The sequence below is a fragment of the Rutidosis leptorrhynchoides genome, chromosome 6 (genome assembly GCF_046630445.1).
Source record: "Rutidosis leptorrhynchoides isolate AG116_Rl617_1_P2 chromosome 6, CSIRO_AGI_Rlap_v1, whole genome shotgun sequence".
In the NCBI taxonomy this organism is placed as follows: domain Eukaryota; kingdom Viridiplantae; phylum Streptophyta; class Magnoliopsida; order Asterales; family Asteraceae; genus Rutidosis; species Rutidosis leptorrhynchoides.
The window spans coordinates 119,785,543-119,792,508 of record NC_092338.1 but is presented as its reverse complement, the minus strand read 5'-3'; the positions used below and the strand labels follow the sequence as shown (position 1 = coordinate 119,792,508).

Here is a 6,966-nt window from a genome sequence, read left to right as displayed (position 1 = left end):
GTTGAAGCACAACTTGAGTCGAACTAAAAGAGTAAAAGGTATAACCCGTGAGAGATTTAAATGTTATTTTAAATTAACAATATATGTGCATCTCCGCGTTTCGCTATGGAATTGTCGACTTTTAAAAATTTAACGCAAAATCAACGTGTATGAAAAGTACCCTAAATATTTAGTGTTTTTTAAAAAACGTCCGTTTTGCGTATAGCTAGTGACATTGTGTTCCTAAAATTATTTCGAGTTTAACGATGGTGTCGAAAAAATTTAACTCGTTGCGAGCGAGAAGATATGACCTGTTGAATATTTGAGTGGAGTTTATTTAAGATATTATACTATATACTAAATATGGATAATGCCATCCAATAGGGTCCCGCCAAATACCCCAAGTCACTGTAATACTTTAGCTTCCCTGTAGCTACAGTATTTTTTTTTCCCCCTTCTCTCTAAAGATCTAGATGATTCCATTTATTTTATTTCACCTATAGCCAGTCACCTTACTCATCTCTTAACATTACAATCAGCCACACATCGCTACCTTCCATAATCCTTTCAACCATCTTCATTGTCAACTCCAAGTTTGTTGCATTGATTTCCTTTTCCTCTCCTTAACTATCATCTGATTCTAGGTTGCTTATCAATTTTTGGGTTTCGTTCATGTTTTTTTTTTTAATTTACAGATATCGATTGTGACCCAAAAATTGAGAGAATGAAAACGAAGAAGAAAACAGACACTGAGATGAACATGACTATCAACGAGGTATCAACTAAAGCTCACCTTTACTTAAACCTTATCTTAAGTACAGCTCACTTTTTGCTTCAAGCTAGCAAATTTATGGTACTAATAATCTGAATAGGTCTTTTTCTAATTGTTATAATATAATGAAATTAAGGTGTTTTGATTATTGTGCTTTTAAAACTTTATTAGACCCAAATTATAAGTTAGAGTTATTAATACTTAGGTAGTGCTTTCGATAATCAGTATTTAATTACCTAAATCAGTTGCTAAATATCTATTAGAGGTTGATCATGGTTGTTTTTATTAGCTTCCAAGGATCTATTTTTATGTATAATGTCGTTGGCTATGGTTGTTTGTTTGATATTTGTTTGTTGCGTAGTTTTAACCATAACCAGTTGCGTTATGTTTATAGCACTGTATTTTTTTGCCTTCATAAATTGTTTTGCTACTTATGATAATGAGAGGTACAAGAAAAAGAAAAAAAAGGTACTTATAATATATATGTGGCTGATGTTGTCGACCGTTTTTAGGTGTCAGGGTTTCCCAAAAAATGATCAGATTTGGATGTGTTAAAATGAGAAAATTGGATGACCTGTAAATCTTAACCACTGGAGTATTGATTGAATAAGAATTTTATTGCTAACACATGTTTTGATATATGCATTTTAATATGTTAAATGCACTAGATTTCTTAATCTGATGCTAATTTTCTTGATTCTAATCAAAAAGTAAAGAATGATGCATCATATATAACAGATTCTGCTCTGCAAATTTTGTATCCGCGTATTTTTTTTCATGATCCTGTATCATCAAATTTATAGTGATATAGAAGAAATTTGTAGTGTTATATTAGGCTCATAACCGTTATGTGATTTTGCAGATTTTACTGACCGTAACGAAGATATATATGGGCATAGCCATCCAAAATTAGTATATATGGCTAGGGAAAAGGAACCAACTCATTTACTTAACTCCTAAGCCCAAGCCTTGAATGCATTTGTAAGTTGTAATTACATTCAATTTTCAATTTTTTATTTTCTGCAAGTTTGATGAAAACATGATATGTTCAGTGCAGATGCGGGTGTCCTCGATAATAGCCAATGGGGCGATAATTCTTATTGTTGATTGAGACATGTACTCGAATACGTATTTTGCTTCTTCATGGATGAAGAAAAAATGCCATGAGAATGCTTTCGTTTCGTACCCACGATCATTTGAAAATCTTACTAAGAATGGAATCTATTCATGCCATCATATAAGAAAGTTCAAAATCAATTTAGTACGATGATTAAATATGAAACATTAAATCATACCTAGAGAGGTGGTGTTATTGAACTGCATCTGATTTGGAGTTCCCTAATTTTAATCGGATAAGGAACGCGACTTTGTGGACAAAATGGGTATTGTAATTTTTTTAGCAGGTATATAGTGACAAATATGATTATTGAAACTTTTATCAATTATACTAATCATCTGAATTATAACATGATGGAAAGTCAAATAAGGTTTGTTAAGAAGTTCTTGATAATTGTTGAGAATTACGATAACTTGAATTTAGGAAATTACACCATGTTCAATTTCATGGATTTAGCAAGACATGTAAAGATGAATAAAGATACATTTTTTACAGTGTTGGCACGTTTTTGGCATGTTCATGAATTAAAAATTATATTTAGAAACAACAAATAAGTGAAACTTAAATCTTTATGGAGTTAGATTAGTTCATAGATAAATCCAAGTCAAAGTTAGAAATTTCATATTCATGTTATATTTTGATATATATTCTCTGTTAATATTGGCAGTTGAGTATTGAAAAATGAATACGACCGCTCACCGAATGCATCTTGGAAATCAGCTAGCCTTGGAGGTATGTTGTTTTGGTTATCTTCTATGGTAATTAAATTTGATTTACTATGCAACTATACTTATTGTTATACATGATAATATTAGTTGTGTAGAACAGAATAATTAAAAAGCCATGTTCAGCAAGGCTTTGCTATTTCAAGTTTTATAACATTTCAAGTATAACTATATTTATTAAATTAGTGTTTATGATGTGGTTACAAAATGTAATTGTGAAAGTAAAGATGTAATAGCACAACTTAATCTTTAAGTGCTATATTTGCTTATATTTTGCATAATGCCGGCGTATTTATTAGTACTTGCTTAATATTTATGTACCAATAAGCCGACTGCCTTTTATACATTGCTCTGTTCTTCTTGCGATACGGATGTAAAATTGTAAACTGTAAACTGATGATTATAACTCCTTATTGTGCTTTATCTATTTTCGCTTTTCGTGATATATTTTTATCCTCTAACATGTTGTATGCACATTTGTCTGTTCTTACTTTTGTTCATGTTACTAACTGGCCAGGTGTATTGTGCTTCGGAGTCATCGAGGTCACATCACATACGTTACAATTCCACTATAACCAATCATCAAACAACAGGATGCCCAAAGTTCATTATCGAAAACATCCTGGAACTAACATCTCTGCAACCAGACTACCAGAAGCAACACTGCAGTCTGAACAAGTGCTGAAACTATTCAATCAGGTAAGAAACACTCGACTCCCTGAACCATAGACATACACACATGCGTGCATCCTTAAAATTGCATTGAATTATGTTATTTTCATTTAAAGCTTTATAACTCTTAAAACTATTTTTTAGTATCTATCCTAAAACTACTGCTATAATATGCAATACCAAAACACCATCTCTCAATTTCTTTTCCCACTTATGCATGACATTTATTCGTTCGTGCATTCAAATGTTGCTAAAAAATGTTTCTACTGCTCAATTTGTTGAACTCTCTTTGGTCAACAATTCCAGGCAATGAGGACGATTGTGAGTAAGAAGTGTGTAATATGGATGTGTGTGATAATGGTGTTGGTTTTGGTGATTGTACTCCTTGTGTTCCTGATTTTTTAGTTAATCCATATCCTCGAAAATTTGTCTCTGGAATGTGACTTGATCCTGCTGAAGTTAAACATACTAAATAAAAAATACAGCTATAAACTTCGGAATCAGCAAATACAATGCACTAAATTTTCATCGTGCTTCACTTTTTTCATTAAAACATAAAGTCATATATGCACATCTATTTTACACAAGCATTTTGTATTCACAATTATTGCTACCAATCCTTAATCATGAAATGTTTATTTAGATCCTGCACTTTCTTTGCAGTTGCCACAAATCATTTTGTTGGACTTGGACATATGCTAAAATTTGCTCATCTTCTGATTCCCTGCATGCAGGTATTCACACTTCCAAAACTCCCCAGCAAACCGAACACCTATGACAATAAAGCGCATGGGCCAAGAGTTGATGGCATAATGAAAAAGAAGTCGTACTTTTGGATGGTAACGATATGATCGTTCAAAACCCGCAGCAAAGCGCGGACCACCACACTAGTTTTATGAAAATTTTGATTTGACGCTTTAACCCCCTGTGTTGGGGGCCGATTTTAATTTCTGAACAAAGTGTAGGGCTTGTGTGGTGTTACTTGAAAGAAAGAAGGGGAAAAGGAAAAAAGGGTGAAAAGACGAAAGTATCGCTAGTACTATTCATAAGTGTTGTCTAATAGTTAATATGGTAAACTGTAGTGACCCGAACTTTTCCATGTTTATATATATATTAGATGAAATTTTTATTTACATGATTAAGTGTTTCCAACATATTAAGCAATCAAACTTGTTAAGACTTGATTAATTGAAATAGGTTTCATATAGACAATTGACCACCCAAGTTGACCGGTGATTCACGAACGTTAAAACTTGTAAAAACTATGTGATGACATATATATGGTTATATATATAGTTAACATGATATTATGATAAGTAAACATATCATTAAGTATATTAATAATGAACTACATATGTAAAAACAAGACTACTAACTTAATGATTTTGAAACGAGACATATATGTAACGATTATCGTTGTAACGACATTTAATGTATATATATCATATTAAGAGATATTCGTACATCATAATATCATGATAATATAATAATTTAAAATCTCATTTGATATTATAAACATTGGGTTAGCAACATTTAACAAGATCGTTAACCTAAAGGTTTCAAAACAACACTTACATGTAACGACTAACGATGACTTAACGACTCAGTTAAAATGTATATGCATGTAGTGTTTTAATATGTATTCATATACTTTTGAAAGACTTCAAGACACTTATCAAAATACTTCTACTTAACAAAAATGCTTACAATTACATCCTCGTTCAGTTTCATCAACAATTCTACTCGTATGCACCCGTATTCATACTCGTACAATACACAGCTTTTAGATGTATGTACTATTGGTATATACACTCCAATGATCATCTCTTAGCAGCCCATGTGAGTCACCTAACACATGTGGGAACCATCATTTGGCAACTAGCATGAAATATCTCATAAAATTACAAAAATATGAGTAATCATTCATGACTTATTTACAAGAAAATAAAATTACATATCCTTTATATATAATCCATACACCAACGACCAAAAACACCTACAAACACTTTCATTCTTCAATTTTCTTCATCTAATTGATCTCTCTCAAGTTCTATCTTCAAGTTCTAAGTGTTCTTCATAAATTCAACAAGTTCTAGTTTCATAAAATCAAGAATACTTCCAAGTTTGCTAGCTTACTTCCAATCTTGTAGAGTGATCATCCAACCTCAAGAAATCTTTCTTATTTACAGTAAGATATCTTTCTAATACAAGGTAATACTCATAATCAAACTTTGATTCAATTTCTATAACTATAACAATCTTATTTCGAATGAAAATCTTACTTGAACTGTTTTCGTGTCATGATTCTGCTTCAAGAATTTTCAAGCCATCCAAGGATCCTTTGAAGCTAGATCCATTTTTCTCATTTCTAGTAGCTTTATCCAGAAAACTTGAGGTAGTAATGATGTTCATAACATCATTCGATTCATACATATAAAGCTATCTTATTCGAAGGTTTAAACTTGTAATTACTAGAACATAGTTTAGTTAATTCTAAACTTGTTCGCAAACAAAAGTTAATCCTTCTAACTTTACTTTTAAAATCAACTAAACACATGTTCTATATCTATATGATATGCTAACTTAATGATTTAAAACCTGGAAACACGAAAAGCACCGTAAAACTGGATTTACGCCGTCGTATTAACACCGCGGGCTGTTTTGGGTTAGTTAATTAAAAACTATGATAAACTTTGATTTAAAAGTTGTTCTTCTGGGAAAATGATTTTTCTTATGAACATGAAACTATATCCAAAAATCATGGTTAAACTCAAAGTGGAAGTATGTTTTCTAAAATGGTCATCTAGACGTCGTTCTTTCGACTGAAATGACTACCTTTACAAAAACGACTTGTAACTTATATTTACGACTATAAACCTATACTTTTTCTGTTTAGATTCATAAAATAGAGTTCAATATGAAACCATAGCAATTTGATTCACTTAAAACGGATTTAAAATGAAGAAGTTATGGGTAAAACAAGATTGGATAATTTTTCTTGTTGTAGCAACGTGAAAATTGGTAACAAATCTATATTAATCATATCCTAGCTAACTTATATTGTATTATACATGTATTCTAATATATTATGTAATCTTGGGATACCATAGACACGTATGCAAATGTTTTGACATATCATATCGACCCATGTGTATATATTATTTGGAACAACCATAGACACTCTATATGCAGTAATGTGGGAGTTAGCTATACAGGGTTGAGGTTGATTCCAAAAATATATATACTTTGAGTTGTGATCTAGCCTGAGACGTGTATACACTGGGTCGTGGATTGATTCAAGATAATATATATCAATTTTTTTATGTACATCTAACGTTGGACAACTAGTTGTAGGTTACTTACGAGGACAGCTGACTTAATAAACTTAAAACATCAAAATGTATTAAAAGTGTTGTAAATATATTTTGAATATACTTTGATATATATGTACATATTTGTTATAGGTTCGTGAATCGATCAGTGTCCAAGTCTTACTTTCCGACGAAGTAAAAATCTGTGAAAGTGAGTTATAGTCTCACTTTTAAAATCTAATATTTTTGGGATGAGAATACATGCAGGTTTTATAAATGATTTACAAAATAGACACAAGTACGTGAAACTACATTCTATGGTTGAATTATCGAAATCGAATATGCCCCTTTTTATTAAGTCTGGTAATCTAAGAATTAGGGAACAGACAC

The 6,966-nt window shown here is 31.3% G+C and overlaps 1 long non-coding RNA gene across 1 annotated transcript; it reads left to right on the top strand.

Moving 5' to 3' along the window:
• The first annotated feature begins 447 nt into the window (after positions 1-447).
• Positions 448-4,155, top strand: LOC139855967 (uncharacterized). Its single transcript, XR_011761623.1, has 6 exons — positions 448-754; positions 1,614-1,732; positions 1,804-2,154; positions 2,536-2,600; positions 3,111-3,292; positions 4,000-4,155. It is a non-coding gene; the product is annotated as an uncharacterized lncRNA (long non-coding RNA).
• The last annotated feature ends 2,811 nt before the right edge of the window (positions 4,156-6,966 follow it).